The sequence below is a fragment of the Oryctolagus cuniculus genome, chromosome 2 (assembly GCF_964237555.1).
Source record: "Oryctolagus cuniculus chromosome 2, mOryCun1.1, whole genome shotgun sequence".
In the NCBI taxonomy this organism is placed as follows: domain Eukaryota; kingdom Metazoa; phylum Chordata; class Mammalia; order Lagomorpha; family Leporidae; genus Oryctolagus; species Oryctolagus cuniculus.
In genome coordinates, this window is record NC_091433.1 from 177,729,954 (window position 1) to 177,747,533 (window position 17,580).

At 56.3% G+C, this 17,580-nt stretch overlaps 1 protein-coding gene across 4 annotated transcripts in view; it reads left to right on the forward strand.

Annotated features, from left to right (window-relative positions):
* Positions 1-17,580, forward strand: part of ADCY3 (adenylate cyclase 3) — an 83,161-nt gene that overhangs the window by 24,037 nt on the left and 41,544 nt on the right. The window lies entirely within an intron of this gene.

Below are 17,580 nucleotides of genomic sequence, written 5' to 3' on the forward strand. Positions count from 1 at the left end.
CCTGATCATCTCGGGGAAAGCAGAGAAAACATTTGACACATGTCAGGACCCAGTCACAGTGAAACCTCTTGGCAGACTGGGTCTGGGAGCGAATTTCTTCGGCCTGAGGAAGGACGTCTGTGAAAATGGCATTGTATTTAAAGAAAGTGGGGCTGGCACCGCAGCTCACTTGGCTAATCCTCCGCCTGTGGCGCAGGCACCCCGGGTCCTAGTCCCAGTTGCCCCTCTTCCAGTCCAGCTCTCTGCTGTGGCCCAGGAGTGCAGTGGAGGATGGCCCAGGTGCTTGGGCCCTGCACCCCATGGGAGACCAGGAGAAGCACCTGGCTCCAGGTCGGCGCAGTGTGCCGGCAGTGAGCCAGCCATAGCAGCCATTTGGAGGGTGAACCAACGGAAGGAAAACCTTTCTCTCTGTCTCTCTCTCTCTCACTGTCTAACTCTGCCTGTCAAAAAAAAAAAAAAAAAAAAAAAAAAGTAAAATGCTCTCCTGACAAGCAGGCTCGGCTGCAGGAGCCGGTGTAGTTCCGGGCAACTTGACTTTTTGACCTGAGGTCTTGCAGTGCACGTGTGCGGAGGAAGTGCAGTGAGGGTCTTGCCCTGTGTGCTCTCCCACAGGCATGAGGTGTTTTCGTTGTCCCAATACTTGGAATTCTGGTGGACCCAGGAAGTTTGGAGTTCAGCAGGATGCAAAGCAAGCACAACATAAACACGCTGCACCTACCACTGAGCTAGTGCAGGAGCTGGCAGAGGCCCTGTTTTCTGTTCAAACATGAACTTGCTTCACGCGGAGGAAGGGGGCGTGGCATGTTGGGAAATCTGACGGCAGAGAGCCCATCACCTCTCTCTCGGTTACTTCCCTAAGGTAGTCAGCTGCTCAACGCTGAGATTGAGGACAGAGAGAAGGGGGAGGCCACCGCAGTCCTGCCCTTTGACTTGATTGGTAAGCTGGACGTAGAGCGCGCTAGTAGAATGTGTCTCAAGAAGTGGGACACAGGCAGCTCAGTTTTCCGTAGCGTTCCCACTGTTCTGATGAGACGCCGGGGTGGGCGTTGTGTGCAGCAGGTTGAGCTACCTCTCAGCGTGCTGCGTCCCATCTCCGAGGTCTCCTTCGAGTCCTGGGCTGCTCCGATTCCAGTCCGGTTTCCTGCTAATGTGCACCCTGGGAGGCAGTAGGCGATGGCTCAAGTGCTTGGGTCCCTGCCACCCACATGAGAAACTTGGATGAACTTCCTGGTCCCTGGCTTTGGCCTGGCCCAGCCCTGGCTGTTGTTAGGCATTTGAGGAGTAGAACAGCAGGTGGAGGGTCATTCCTGCTGTTGTTCCTGCTCCGACTTTTTTTTTTAAAGAGTTAGAGAGGCAGAGAGAGAAAGACAGGTCTTCCATCCGCTGGTTCACTCCCTCATTGACCGCAACAGCCAGAGCTGCGCCAATCCGAAGCCAGGAGCCAGGAGCTTCTTCCGGGTCTCCCACAGGGGTGCAGGGGCCCAAGGACTTGGGCCATCCTCCACTGCTTTCCCAGGCCATAGCAGAGAGCTGGATTGGAAGTGGAGCAGCTGGGACTAGAACCAGCGCTCATATGGATATCAGCGCTTCAGGCCAGGGCTTTAACCCACTACACCACAGCACCAGTCCCTCCTGCTCTGATTTAAAAAAAAAAAAAAATCTCATACTTGTTTCTTTTTAAGATTCACTTATTTGAAAGGCAGAATTCCAGAGAGGTGGGAGAAGCAGAGAGACCTTCTATCTGCTATTTCACACCCCAAATGGCCTGCAACGGCCAGAGCGGGGCCAGGCTGAAGCCAGGAGCCTGGAGTTCCGTCTGGGTCTCTGAGATGGGTGGCTGCTTTCCCAGGCACATTAGCAGGGAAGTGGATTGAAAGCCAGTGCCCATATGGGACACCAGCACCGCAGCTTAACCTGCTGTCCACAACACTGGCCCTAGCTCTGCATTTCAAGTAGATGAAAATAATAACAGTAAAAATACTTTAAAAATTAATACAAGAAAAATATGCATGTACATATGAGCCATGACACACCAGATGTTTCGTTATGTTGACTTTGGGTATGAGTCTGTTCTGTTAGGTTTGCATGTATTTTATTAAAGTTTTTTTGAGAGCAGGGTGACAGATGGACACAGAGCTCCCATCCCCTGGTTCATTTCTCTTTTTTTTTTTTTTTTTTTTTTTGACAGGCAGAGTGGACAGTGAGAGAGAGAGACAGAGAGAAAGGTCTTCCTTTGCCGTTGGTTCACCCTCCAATGGCTGCCGTGGCCAGCGCGCTGCAGCCAGCGCACCGCGCTGATCCAATGGCAGGAGCCAGGAGCCAGGTGCTTTTCCTGGTCTCCCATGGGGTGCAGGGCCCAAGCACCTGGGCCATCCTCCACTGCACTCCCTGGCCACAGCAGAGAGCTGGCCTGGAAGAGGGGCAACCGGGACAGAATCCGGCGCCCCGACCGGGACTAGAACCCGGTGTGCCGGCGCCGCAAGGCGGAGGATTAGCCTAGTGAGCCGCGGCGCCGGCCTCTGGTTCATTTCACAAATGTCTGCAGTGGCTGGGGCTGGGCTGGGGCCAGAGCCGGGAGCTGGGAACTTAATGCAGATCTCCCACGTGGCTGGCAGAGACCCAATCACTGTGCGTCACTGCCGCCTCCCAGGGTGCCCATTAGCAGGAAGTGGAGTCGGGAGCCGGGGCCAGGATTCAGGTACTCTCACGGGATCAGGCGCTTACCCAACACCGCAGCTGCTACCCCATATTTGAATTCAAAGCTAACATTGCATGACATATGAGCACATGCCAATCATTTAAAAAGTTAACGTGTCCTAGAACAATATTAAGTAGCAAACCAAAACCTCCACCACAAGTTGAAAGAATGTGACAGGAAAGCACGAAGTTTTGTCTTTCCAGGCCTTCAGTGGCACTTTCCCCTGCTTGTTCAAGAAGGAGCTCCTCTGTTCCCCTCTGCACTGGGCCCCGCGTTGCGTCGCCCTCCCCGGGAACAAGGCGGGGCGTCCGTTCTCACCGCTGCTTTCAACTTTCTTTAGAGGCCCTGCCGCGCAATGAAGCAAGAAAAAGTCGTTTCACAGGGAAAAAAATGTGTTTGTTCTCAGATAGTATGGTCGTCTGCGTGGAAAATCCCAGGAAGCCACAGGAAAGCTGCTATGTGTGTGTTTCATAGGTTGAAAGGTACCCAATTAGGGGCCAGCGCTGTGGTGCAGCAGGTTAAAGCCCTGGGCTGAAGCGCCGGCATCCCATATGGGCGCCGGTTCTAGTCCCAGCTGCTGCTCTTCCGATCCAGCTCTCCACTGTGGCCTGGGAAAGCAGTGGAGGATGGCCCAAGTGCTTGGGCCCCTGCACCCCTGTGGGAGACCCAGAAGAAGCTCCTGGCTCCTGCTTTGGATCAGCGCAGCTCCCATCTGGGTTACTCCCATCTGGGGAGTAAACCAGCAGATGGAAGACCTCCCTCCCTCCCTCCCTCCATCTCTCTGTCTCTGTCTCTACCTCTTTCTCTCTCTCTAACTCTGTCTTTCAAATAAATAAAATAAATCTTAAAAAAAGAAAGTTACCCAATTACTATGAAAGATAAATTGTATTTTTATATACATGCTAGCAGAAATAATTAGAAACTTTAAAAATCCAACTAAAGTAGTATCTAAAACCATGAAATACTTGAAGTTGTACTTAGCAAAAAAGACTGTGGGTATTGTGGTGCAGTGGGTTAAGCTGCTGTTTGCGAATCTTCATCCCATGTCAGATGCCAGCTGAGAGCCCTAGCTACTCGGTTTCCAGTCTAGCTTCCTGCTGATGCACACCCTGGGAGGCAGTAAACAATGGCTCAGGTGCTTGGGCCCCTGCCACCCACATGGAAGACCCAGACGGAGCTCCAGGCTCTTGGCTTCAGCCTGGGCCAACCCTGGCCATTGCAGGCATTTCAGGAGTGAACCAGTGCATGGCAGATCTCTCTCTCTCTCTCTCTCTCTCTCTCTCTCTCTCTCTCTCTCTGTCGTTCTGTGACAAATTTTCAAAAATGCACAAGACTAATATGGTCAAAACTATAAAACAATACCAAAAGAAGTTAAAGAACACCTGAATAATGTAGAGGTCATCAATAAGAATGATGAGTCACGGGCCGGCATTTGGTCTGGTCGTTGAGGTGCTGGGTTAGGTTGTCAGAGTGCCTGGATTGGAGTCCCAGCTCTACTCCCAACTCCAGCTTCCTGCCAGTGCACACCCTGGAAGGGAGCAGGTGACGGCTGCTTCTGCTTTCAGCCTGGCCCAGCCCAGCTGTGACTGGGGCACTTGGGCCGTGAACCCCAGATGGGGACACTCTATGTGTGTCTGCCTCCTTTTTTAAAAATATTTATTTATTTGAAAGTCAGAGTTACACAGAGAGGAGGAGAGGGAGAGACAGAGTGGTCTTCCATCTGCTGGCTCATTTCCTGACTGGCCGCAATGGCCAGAGCTGTGCCGATCTGAAGCCAGGAGCCAGGAGCTTCCTCCAGGTCTCCATGTAGGTTTAGGGGCCCAAGGACCTGAGCCATCCTCCACTGCTTTCCCAGGCCACAGCAGAGAGCTGGTTTGGAAGTGGAGCAACCACGACTTGAACCTGTGCCTTTATGGGATGCTGGCACTGCAGGTGGTGGCTTTATCCACAGCACCGGCCCCCTATGCCTTTTTTGTTTGTTTGTTGTTGACAGGAGAGTTAGAGAGACAGATCTTCCTTCCATTGGTTCACCCCCCAAATGGCCGCTACAGCTGGCGCACTGCGCTGATCTGAAGCCAGGAGCCAGGTGCTTCCTCCTGGTCTCCCATGGGGTGCAGGGCCCAAGCACTTGGGCCATCCTCCACTGCCCTCCCGGGCCACAGCAGAGAGCTGGACAGTAAGAGGGGCAACCAGGACAGAATCCGGCACCCCGACCGGGACTAGAACCTGGGGTGCTGGCGCCACAGGCGGAGGATTAGCCTAGTGAGCTGCGGAGCCAGCCCCCTATGCCTCTTAAAAATGAAGAATTAATATTGTTGTTCTTCCAAATTGTGAGAGATTTAATTCAAATCCAAATCCCTTTAACTTTTTTTGTAGAAATTGATAAGATAGTTATAAAATGTATATGAATACCCATATGGACTGGAAAAGCCAGAATTTTTTTTTTTTTTGTAACTAAGAGGACTTAGTTACCTGAACTTGAGGCTTACTCTAAAGTAACAGTAATTATGACAGCATAGTATTAGCCTAAGGATCAGTGAATCTGAATAAAGTCCACAAATTATTCCTTGCACATGTGACAATTCATTTTTAATAAAAGTGGGGAAAGGATAGTCTAACAAATGATGCCGGAATAATTAGATAACCAAATGGAAAAAAGAAACCCACTTCTCACCTTGACTATAAAGAGATATCTTGAAATGGATTATAGTAAGAGTTAAACCACAAAACTTCTAGAAGAAAACCTAGGAGAGAATCTCTGTGGCCTTGGGTGGAGCGTAGTTTCTTAAATGGAGCTGAGTACTAAAGCCGCTGGCTTCCTTTTCCCCACGTGGTGGTGGGAGAGGGAATTAGAAGGGACTTGCTGCAGAGTCACGAGTGGGAGCTTGTCCGGCTCCGGCCAGTGCTCATTCCGTGGCGTCACACTGCCTCCCACCGTAGGGACTGGAGAGGCCTTGCGGACTCAAGGCTGCCAGGCTGGGTGGTGTCCCCAGCACCAGCAGCCACCCTGGGCTGGGACGTGCTTGGTCTGTCCCTTCGTGAGCAGGTGGCTCAGCGGGAGTTTCCCAGCATGGGGTAGGCAGAGGGGCTGGCATAGTGGCAGAGAGGTCTAAGCCACCGCCTGTGATGCCAGCATCCCGTGAGAGTGCCAGTTCATGTTCCAGCTGTTCTGCTTCTGGTCCAGCTTCCTGCTGAGGTGCACAGAAGGAAAGGGACAGGAGCTTAGCTGTCCAGGTGGGCAGCGAGGTCCTGGCATCCTTGCAACCCAGCCAGGTGGGCTTGTAACTGATGTCCTCTGAGACCTGACTGGTGACAGGTGCAGGAAAGCGACTGTGAGCTGTGGGGGAGACAATCTGCGACATCTGGGTGAAGTTTGTAGGTCAAGGCCAAGGGCCCTGGCTGTGAGTTATCATCCAGTGCAGTGCTAATATTATACTTCAGTCCTGTGGTTCCCAAGTAGGACTGGCTGCATTAGACTCCCCTGGGAGGGGGTGGGGGTGGGGGGAGGGCTACATTCCGCATACAGATTCCTGGGTTGCGTTCCAGTTATCCCAAAGCAGAACGTCTCGGGTGGAGCAGGGCTTGGGAACCATTGACACGCGTCGCCGTCCCAGGTGATGAACGTGAACTTGGCGCGTTGAGGACTGAGAAGCCGGGAGATGGGAGTCAGGTTGCGTGGTGATTGTGGGAATGTACTGTAGGCGGATATTTGTAGGCAGTGGCGACGGAGACTTCCCGAGCTTCCAGCACAGCGCGATGCCGCGTGCTTTCCACGCATCTGCGGGAGGAATTCTCCCCGCTGCCCCAAGGCCGGGCTCGCTGCAGAGAGGAAGCAGTGAGCTTGAGGCCGTGGTGGAGTCGGAATTCCTCCTGGCCTGGGCGTGGAGCTGTGTCTCTCCCGGGGTCTCACCATCCTGTGGGAGTGGGGTGGATGGGACACATGGTCCTCGGGGCCCTGTGGGGGAGGAAGCAGGGCACCGTGGCGCTGTGGGAGCCATGGTGGACCGCTGCCCGTGGTGCCCACGAGGTGGTTGCATCCGATGTTCCCCGGAGGACAAGAGCGAAGAAACCCAGGACAGGGCTGTAGCGTGTGACGCAGTGTGATGGCCACGAGAGGACATACAAGGTGAAAGCCGGAAGGAGACGTTTGAGAAGCTGGGAATGCCTCAGGCTTCAGACCTGTTCCTGGAGCTCCGAGTGTGAGCTCCAGGCTGGGAGGCCATGGCTGGTGCCCATGGGCCAGGGGCAGGGAGGAAGGGCGTTGGAGGAAAGCAGGTGCCACCCAGAGAAATTGTTCGTGAGGGCTGCGGGGTTGAGAGGCCAGGGGGCCTGGCCGCAGAGCCCCAGTGACATGGCACTGGCCCACGGTGCGGCCACTCCAGAGGACCTAGCTTTGGGAAAGGACACGAGTGGCAATCCCACGGGGCTGTCCCACCAGACCGACTGGTGACGGATGGTTGGCCTGGCAGCTCGAATCATCCTGTCCGGGGGCAGGGGTCTCCTCCCTTCTCTCCCGCTGGTGGGACAAAGCAGAGCAGGAGGACGGAGAAAGGCCTCGCTGGTCTGACGAGCTTGGCGAGGTTTGTCTTCCCCGGGGACCCTGCCGAGGCTGTGCCGCTTTGCACTGATGGGGCGGGCTGCCCGAGGGCTGGGGTCGCTCAGGAGGACCTGCTGCCTGCAGGTGCACCCCACGGGGGGGTTCCGGAGTGTGAGGAGGGGATTTCCACGAGGAAGCATCTCGGTCCTGGAGGGTTCTTGAGCTTCCTGGCAGTCGGGTCCTGAAGGAGAACACTAGCAGGTTTCAAACAGCGCTCACTCTTTTTTGTTTTCAATTTTGTTTATTTGAAGGGCAGGGAGACAGAGAGAGATCTTCCATCCACTGCTTTGCTCCTCAAATGGTCGCCACAGCCAAGGCTGGGCCAGGCAGGAACCAGGAACCTGGGTCTCCCACGTGGGTCACCGGGCCCCAGCCGTGTGGGGCCGTCGCCAGCTATATCCCTGAGTGCACGTTCGCAGGAAGCTGTTTTCGTTTGTAAAACAAGAGAGAGAGAGCGAGAGAGCGCGCTGCCGTTCTTTGGTTCACTCCTCAAATGCACATAGCAGCTGGAGCTGGGCTGGGCTGGGCTGAAGCCGGGAGCCAGGAACTCATTTCAAGTCTGCCACTCGGATTGACCCAACTGCTCGAGCCGCCACCACTGCCTGCTGGCGTAGAAAGATTTATAAGACAAAGAGAAGAAAGTCCTGAAGTCCCCTCATCCTCCGTTGGGTGATTGCTCTGCTGATCTGTCTCGGCTCTGTGACACCGCCCGCGGTGTGTGGCTGTGTCTGTCGCCCGCCCTCTGCCCTCTGACTTTTTCTGCATATTTGCTTCCACTCCGGGCTGCAGTGCAGGAATGAGGGAGGGCATGACCCCGCTGGGCTGGAGCGGGCAAGGAGGGCCCATGCAGGAGCCACATTTGGAGGTTAGCGAGCAGGCAGTGGCCAGGCTGGGCCTGCGCTGCGAGTGGGGAGCTTCTCCCCTTGGGAGCACACCTTGGGGTGTATTGCCTGGGGCGCCGGAAGCCTCAGGACAGCGGTGGGGCTGACACATCCTTCCTGCCCTGCCCTTGGCGTCCCTCTGTTCACTCCACCTAGTAGTCACCGTGCCGGGGGTTGGCCGGGGGTTGGCCCGGCGCTGGGAACTCAGCACTGACCTCGTCCCTGCCCCGGAGCAATCTCTGTCGTGAAGGACAGATGTATCTGTTCTACTCGAGGGCTGACGCTGAAACGTTTAACAGTAGTAGTGCAAGTGTGGCGTCTGTAAAGTGAATGCAGAGTCCACGTGCGTGGGCCTGGTGGAACGAGGCTGCCTCCCCGGGTTCTTGGAGCAGAAGTGTGAGTCTGACCAGGAGGGTTGCCATGTTCACCGAGGTCAAGGGTGCCGCCGGGGGCCGCCCGGAGGTCAGGAGCTTGGCTGAACAACTTGGCTTGTGTTATGTTCTGAACAAGACCTGACGTCCCAAACTTGCGCACATGTTTATGCCCTGAAGCCTTGTGTTAATGATTAAGGAATCAATGGTTGATGGACTAAGGGTGGAGACTTGACACAATTATGCTTTTTTTTTTAAGATCAGCTTTAACTCCTAATTTATTATTATTATTATTATTATTATTATTATTTGACAGGTAGAGTTATAGACAGAGAGAGAGATAGAGAAAAAGGTCTTCCTTCCGTTGGTTCACCCCCCAAATGGCCACCACGGCCGGAGCTGTGCCAATCTGAAGCCAGGAGCCAGGTGCTTCCTCCTGGTCTCCCATGCGGGTGCAGGGCCCAAGGACTTGGGCCATCCTCCACTGCCTTCCCCAGGCCACAGGAGACAGCTGGACTGGAAGAGGAGCAACCGGGACTAGAACCCGGCGCCCATATGGGATGCCGGTGCTGCAGGCGCCGGCCCCCGTGACACAATTATGATGTCTAGGAGGTGGGCCCACCTCCAGAGAGGTCTCTCTCTTTTTTTTTTATCATTTTATTTGAAGGACAGAGTTAGACACACACACACACACACACACACACACCTTCTATCTGCTGGCTCACTCTCCAAATGGCCACAATGGCCCGGGCTGGCCAGGCTGCAGCCAGGAGCCTAGAACTCCATCCTGCTGTCCCGTGTGGGTAGCAGGGACCTGGAACTCCATCCCGCTCTCCGTGTGGGTAGCAGGGACTCAAGCACTTGGGCGGTCCTCCGCTGCCTTCCCAGGTGCACGAGCAGGGAGCTGGGTGAGAAGTGGAATGGGCACAAGGCCGGCCAGGTCCTGACTGCCTTCTGAAGATGGTTCTTACTAGACAGTTGGTTATCCAGGTGGATCTTGGCCTAGCGCTCTCTCCTTCTGGTCGCCAATCTTGCCCTGTGACTCTCCCAGACCGCAAGCTGAAACAAGGCTTCTGCCCTCCGGAGCAGTTCCTGCCAGGTGTTGTAGTGGTCTCGATGAGACGCTGACAAGCACGGTGCATTCTGGGAATCGTGGAGCTATTTAGAAAAGTTCCTGGAGCCCGAAGTGTGTGGGACCTCAGATGCCAAAACAAAGGTGTCCGCTCTTGGACAGTTGGAAGCTGTGACTGTGGTGTTTTCAGCAGGAGGTGGCATTTGCAGAGATAATTTTGGAAGGTTAGTGTAGACTGAGGGCGGATTGGCAGGACCAGAGAGACAGTCTGTCCCCAGCCCTGGGCAGGTGAAGCAGGAGGAGTGGCAGGGAGGAGACCCGTAGACTCTGAGAGACCAGGTGGAGTGAAGGACCCTCTGCGGGTCCGGGCAGCAGTCCCAGGGAGCTGGGGAGAGCAGGCTGGGCTTGGCTCAGGTGTTCTGCCAAGGTATCCTGAGGCCTGTGCTGCGCTGAGCGCCCTGTGCTGGTTAGCTGGGGCGCAAGGTTGGGAGAGCTGTGATCCTGTGCCGTGGCCGGCAGACGTGAGGCCTTCCCGGCCGGGCTGGTCAGGGGCTGTGCCTGGAACAGAACCAGCGTGTGGGCCTCTGGGGTGCTGCCGAGGTCGGGACCCCTGGGCGGAGGGCGAGGGGAGCCCCTCCAGGTGGCGCGAACCCAAGATGGCCGAGGCAATGGCCTGGATTGCGGTTTGGAATGGGGAACTCTGCAGAGGTCAGGTGGCCATGCCTGCGGAGCACTGGCCCGTGAGCTGGCAAGGGGACGACGACGCGGAGGCCGAACTGGAAGCCAGGGAATGGGGTGCAATGCGGGAGACGTGCAGCAGCTTCGCCAGATGGAACACTTCTCGGCGGATGGAGCTGTGAGCGTGGGCCAGGAAGGAAGAGAAAGGCAGTTCTGTAAGTCAGAGTCAGGGAGAGCCCAGGGTCAGGAGGTTGTTACGAAATGCAACAGACAAGAAGAAATAGGCCATGGGTGTCAGGAGGCGACCTAAGGCAGTCACGTGAGAGTTTGGTTTAAAGAACCAGGACGGTTGGAAGACCTTGGCTGGCCTGCTTGCTTTTAGATTTTATTTATTTGAAAGTGTTACAGAGGGAGAAACAGAGAGACAGAGAGATCTTGCGTCTGCTGGTTCACTCCCGAAATGGCTACAAACAGCTGGGGCTGGGTCAGACTGAAGCCAGGAGCCAGGAACCCCATTAGGGTCTCCCACATGGGTGCAGGGGCCCAAACCTTTGGGACACCTTCTGCCGCATTCCCAGGCACTTATGTGGAGCTGGATCGGAAGTAGAGCAGCCAGGACTCAATCTGGTGCTCATTTGGGATGCCGGCACGGCAGGCGGCGGCTTAACCTGCAGTGCTACCACGCTGACCCCTGTCTTAGTATTTCTTCCTCCACTTCTGACAGGGACTCAGTGGAAGAGAATCGCTGGAAGAGGCAGCAGTCACGTTGCAGGGCTCAGCAGTGTGGGAGAATCCGGGAACCCTTATTCTTAACCATTTCTCCTGGGGAAGCTGATGTCCGTGGCTGCAAAACATGGACCTAGCGGTAGGGCAGGGTTGGGCTGAGCCCGGGGCTCGGGGAGAGTGCAGGTGCGCCTGGGGAGGCACTGAGGGGTGAGGAGGGGAGCTGCTGAGCAGCTCTGAAGAGGCCCTGGAGGGCGGAGAACGGGATCCAATAGCCAAGGACGAAGCTGACCCAGGAGAGGAGGTGGTGCGGGTTTGGGCAGCCGAGAGCCTGCGGAACGCTGGCCTCTGAAGATCTGAGTCCCGCTGGGAGCTGGGAGCTGGGGAGGCCTGTGCCCCGCCCCTGGACGCGATGCCAGGGGTGTGCGGTCCGGCCGTCTCAGCACTTGCCCCTAGGACGGCTGCGTGATGCTGGTGGTTCTGGAATATTCTAGGCATCTTCTGTCTCCAGACTGTGTGTTCCTCCTCCCCCGGGCTGTTCCATTTGTTTTCAAGTTTATACTAAGACAATTCGAGAAAGTCAGATCTGTGTGGCAAGTGCCCTTGTGTTGCTGAGTGGGAGAAACCGTGAGCAGGACGCGTGGAGCGGGGGGCTGTTCTGACTCCGGTCCTGAATGCGCTTTCTGGAGTTGGGCCTTTCCTTCGGTGCCGGTCCCATTGGGCACTGGTCTAAACTGCCTTTGTGGTGTAGAATCACGGGTTAAAACATGCACAAGAGGCCGGCACCGCGGCTCACTAGGCTAATCCTCCACCTGTGGCGCCGGCACCCCAGGTTCTAGTCCTAGTCGGGGCGCTGGATTCTGTCCCGGTTGCCCCTCTTCCAGTCCAGCTCTCTGCTGTGGCCAGGGAGTGCGGTGGAGGATGGCCCAGGTGCTTGGGCCCTGCACCCCATGGGAGACCAGGAGAAGCACCTGGCTCCTGGCTTCGGATCTGTGCAGCGCGCCGGCCGCAGCAGCCATTTGGGCGGTGAACCAACGGAGGGAAGACCTTTCTCTCTCTCGCTCTCTCTCTGTCTAACTCTGTCTGTAAAAAAAAAACAAAAAAAAACAAAAACAAAAACAAAAAACACACACACACACACAAAAACAAACGCAAGAGCTCCATGTCTTCACTGAGCGTGGACACACTGCAGCGTGCCCTGCTCCATCCTGCTTTTGCTGACTCACCCCCACTCCCTCCGTTTTCCCCGCTTATCCCTAGAAGATGAGAAATCCTTAGGTCTTTTTTCCATCTCCAGGACGCAGCATGGGGTCTGCCCCTCACTGGAGAGAGGTCTCTGCAGGGGAAATGACCACTTTTTTAAAAAAAAAAAAAACCTGAAATCCAAACACGATGAAAGGGCTTTAAAAATCGACTCCTTGCCGCCGAGTGGGGATTATTTGGCCTAGAGAAAGCGGCCAAGGTGAAGGAGGTGTATTCAGCCCAGGGTGTGGGCGGCTCACAGTCCAAGATCAATCAGCCCCAAGCATCATGGGGCCTCTGGGGCCCCCTTGGCCTCATCACACGGTGGCAGAGAAACAGAAAGGGAAGCGGCCCACAGCTGGCCAGGCTTTTAGCAGCCCCTGCGCCACGAGTCCGGGCAGCACCCAGTGACCCACACACCTCCCTCCAGGCCAGGCCCAGACGTCTCCAGGATCACCACGCTGGGGCCCAAGCTTCCAGCACTTGAACCCCTGGGGACTCACTCAAACCACATCCAAACCGCAGCACTGGTGAAAGCCCCGGACTCGTGCCTGGGAAAAGACCGAGTAAGGTTTTCTCTCCAGTTTGAAGGGTTTGAAATAACTCTTTGTAGAAAATCACCTTAGGGGCCAGCCTGTGGCACAGCAGGTTCAGCCGCCGTCTGCAGCACCAGCATCCCACGTGGGCACAGGTTCCGGTCCCTGCTGCTCCACTTCCGATCCAGCTCCCTGCATTAGCTAATGCACGTGGGAGGGCAGCAGAAGATGGCCCAACCTGGGCCCCTGCACCCACATGGGAGACGTGGGTGGAGTTCCTGGCTCCTGGCTCCAGCTTGGCCCAGCCCCACTGTGGCTATCTGGGGAGTGAACCAGCGGATGGAAGATCTCTGCCTTTCAAATAAATGACTAAATCCAAAAAAGAAAACTTCAGGATCAAGCAAATATGTTAAAAGATCTTCAAATAGAGAGACCCCAGGGTCTGGCACCTGTTGCCATGGGCAGGCCCCTGAGCGGGAGGGGTCCCTTTGCTGGAGTCCCAGAGCAAGCGGATCAACCTCACGGGTGTGGCGGGCTCTCCCCGAGCCTGCAGGCTGGTGTGGGACGCAGGACTTGGCCAGGTGGCAAGCTCCTGGGTACCACCACTGCTGGCACTGAACAGCACAGCCCCAGGCATGCGCGCTCCTGCCGACCTTCCGAGGGGCCTGGCCCGGCGCTCCCTCCCCTCTGCTCACAAGGCCGTGCGGCACGAGTGTGCAGAGCCCTGGTTGTAACCCCGCTCTGGATGGGTACGGGGTGGCTTCCCTGGCGGGCCCGGGTGTGCTGTACAGCTGACCTCTGCCTTCCTGCGGCCGTCCTCACGCAGGCCCCACTGCATACCTGCTCCTGCGCCCTGCCCTGCGCCAGGGCACTTCCCTAGCTGTGCCCACTCTGTGCTGTCCTGGCTTGCAGGGTGCTCTGGGGAGCACCAGAACCTCCCATGTTGCCCTGGGGCAGAGATGTTGTGCTGAACCCTCGAGGCCCTGGGGCAGGCCGTGGTACTGGAGGCTTTTGTCTCACTCACCTGCTGATGGCTCTGGGGTGAGTCTGAGCGTGGTGCCGGACACATCCGGGTTTCTGGAACACCCGGTGCTGGACGGGGTAGGGTGGGGCCTGGGGACACGGTGGGTGAGGAGGACAGCAGAGTCCGCCTTCCCAGCCGACAGTGGCAGGACCAATGGAGGGGGGGGGGGCATGGGGTGGAGCTGCCTTTGGTGGGGGCCAGCATCAGAATGGATGGGAACCTGGGGGGCGAGGCGGGGCTGGGGGTTTGCACAGGGGTGGATGCAGGGAGGGCAGCCCTGGGGGGAGACGAGATGAGGTCCCTAAAGGAAGGTTCCACGCACCCTGGGCAGGAGCGCTAGAAAATTAATCCCCGGTGAGCAGAGCTCGGGGCGCACTTTGGAGAAACCCATTTGTCATCGTGACGCGGGAGAGCCGTCTCAGACTCTCCCTGCGGGGCAGGCTTTCCCTGGAGGCCCGGTCGTTCCCTCGGCCCGGTCCTTACTCTGCACGGAGCGGCAGCACTGGGCGGCACGTGATGGAGGGATGGCAGCCATCCTGTCTGTCAGGGCGGTGCGTCCTTCCCTGGGCCGTCGGTCCTGGGTGCAGGGAGCGTCGAGTCCCCAGCGGCCCGGGCAGCACAGTGCTGGCTCACTGCTGAAGGAGGAGGCACTTTTTACAGACGTATTTCAAGGGCACGTTCATCTGAAGCAGGAGAGGTGTGTGTTTTCAGAGCTTGGGTGGGGGTGGGTGCGGACACCATGGGACGTCTTGGGGCGCTTCTTTGTTTCAGATTGTAAATGTTGCAGCTCACACGTCAGTGCCTGGGGGGCGCTACTGTGACAGTTTTTAGTTCTAACAATGTCTAGACCCCGGGTTGGGCCTCGCAGTTAACACACTTGCATCCCACATCCGAGAACATGGGTTTCACTCCCAGCTCTGGCTCCTGGCTCCAGCTTCCTGCCAGTGTGAGCCCTGAGAGGCAGGCGTGGAGGCTCAGCTGTTCAGGTCCCTACCACCCACAAGGGAGACTCGGACTGAATTCCCAGCTCCCAGTTTTGGCCTGGCCCAGCCCTAGCCATCACAGGCGTTTTGGGGAGGGAACCAATAGTTGGGAGCTCTGTCTGTGTCTCTGCCTTTCAAGTCAGTAAACAAAACCTGGATAGGGCATTTGCGGCTGGAACCAGCCATCGAATAAGCTGGGGAGTCCGAAGGTTCCCCTCCTATTTACTTCCTTATGCAGCGGCCCTGTTGAGTGCCCCCTGGTGGCCATGTGCTACCACTGCAGGAGCGTTCTGCAGGTGTGGTGGTGGTGGGTGGTGGAGGTGTTGACCAGCTGTCTTGAAACACAAAAAATGGTTCAGAGGGCAAACCAAGGTGCTGATCCATGTCTTATCGGTGCAGGCTATGTTACAAAGAGGTTTACCTGACTCCTTCTAGGAGTGCAATGTCTAGGACCTTCATCTGGTGATGAAGTGGCTGACACAGCAGCATCACGTGGCAAGAGACAGAGCACGTGTGTTCATCTGTGTGTCTCTTGCTCTCCATCTTTTATTATTTTTAAAAAAGATTTATTTATTATTTATTGGAAAGTCAGAGTTACAGAGGCAGGGAGAGACAGAGATCTTCCATCTGCTAGTTTACTCCCCAGACGGCTGCTGACAGCCAGGGCTGGGGCCAGGCCAAGGCCAAGGCCAAGAGATTCATCTGGGTCTCCCACCTACATGGGTGCAGGGATCCAGGCACCTGGGCCATCCTCTGCTGCTTTCCCAGGCACATCAGCAGGGAGCTGGATTGGAAGAGGAGCGGCCGGGACACAAATCTGTGCCCGTATGCGATGCCACCATCACATGCAGTTGCTGAACCTGCTGCACCATCTCAGCCCCCTACTCTCCCTCTTATCAAGCTACTGAGATTCAGTCATGTGGCCCCAACCCTTCTCTAAACCCAGTCCCTTCCCGGAGGCCCTGCTGTAGATCGAGGCCTCCTAGTTCCTCACAATGGAGATGAAGTTTCAGCAGGTGGGGCCTTGGGGGATGCTCAGACCATAACCAAACTGCTGCTCAACCAAGAAAACCAGGACGTGAGTGTGAGACCTGGCCTGTGAAAACATCTTGTTGAAACAACTAAAATTGAGAGTAGAGGGCTGGTGCTGTGGTGTACCAGATAAAGCCACCACCTGCAGTGCCAGCATCCCATATGGATGCCAGTTAGAATCCTGGCTGCTCCACTGCTGATCCAGCTTCCTGCTGATGCACGTGGAAAAGCAACGGAAGATGGGCCAAGTCCTTGGGCCCCTGTACCCATCTGGGAGACCCAAAGGAAGCTTCTGGCTCCTGACTTTGGCCTGGCTCAGCCCTGGCTGTTGTGGCCATTTGGGGAGTGAACCAGCAGATGGAAGACTGACCTTCCCTTCTCTCTCTCCTCTCCTCTCTCTCCTCTCCTCTCCTCTCCTCTCTCCCTCCTCTCTCCTCTCTTCTCCTTTCTCTCCTCTCTCTCTCTCCTCTCTCTCTCCTCTCTCCTCCCTCCTCCCTTCTCTCTCCCTCTCCTCTCCTCTCCTCTCCTCTCCTCTCCTCTCCTCTCCTCTCCTCTCCTCTCCTCTCCTCTCCTCTCCTCTCCTCTCCTCTCTCTCCTCTCTCTCCCTCTTTCCTCTCTCTCTCTCCTCTCTCTCTCTCCTCTCCTCTCCCTCTCTCCTCTCTCCTCCCTGCTCCCTCCTCCCTTCTCTCTCTCTCTAACTCTGCCTTTCAAATAAACCAACCTTAAAAACAATCGAGAGTGGCTGTTTAGCCTCATAGTTAAAAACACCCACATCCCCTGTCCGCGTGCCTGGGCTCAGCACCTGGCTCTGACCCCAGCTTCCTGCTCGAGCAGCCCCAGGAGGCAGTGGTGTCGGTTCAGGTAATTGAGTTCCTACCACCCATGTGGGAGACCGGAGTGGGATCCCCTCCTGCTCTTGGTCCTGCCCCGTGGGTTGTCGTGGGCGGTTGGGGAGTGAACCAGGGAAGGGGGATGTGCCCGCTCACCCCCTTGCTCACTCTTACTCTCCCCCTTTCACATTGAAAATTGTTTTAGGGCATCTGAAATTGTTGTCCCTGCACTTTGCACCTGCCCATTGTACTCCACACTGTAGACTCCATTGTCCTGGGGGGCAGCAGCCACCTCTTCTTCCCCGAGGGTCAGGAATTAAGACCCCTCCGCTTCCCTTCCCATGACACGACTCAACTCCAGACTGAAGTCCGAGGCTACGCCTGTGTGGCTGCATCTGCCCAGCCCCTCACCGACCTTGGGGATCCGAAGCTGGGTAGGAGGGCGGGGCCTAGGGGGAGTGGGAAGAGCCACACCAGGGAACGGGCCTTGCTCAGAGAAGGCTCAGAGGGGCCAGCCATCCTGAAATGGGAGGAATCAGTACCTGGCCCCGCCTTTGGGGGACACAGTCAGCAGCCAGCGCTAGGAAGGTGGGTGTGCTGTAGCTAATCAGGTCCAGGTCCAAGGTTCCCTCCAGCAGGAAGCCATTGGGTCTGCGGTCCCAGCAGCCTGTGGCAGCAGGGTGGGGACCAGGACACTTGGGGAGTGCAGCATGCCAGGGATGGCCCTTTGTGCTAGTGCACGGGGCTCGCAGGCAGTGTAGGGGTGGGGTGAGGGTGTGAGTGGTGTCAGGGCTCACTTCCCCAGTCCCCATGGCTTCAGTTCTTTTTTTTTTTTTTTTTGGACAGGCAGAGTTAGTGAGAGAGAGAGACAGAGAGAAAGGTCTTCCTTCTGTTGGTTCACCACCCCCAAATG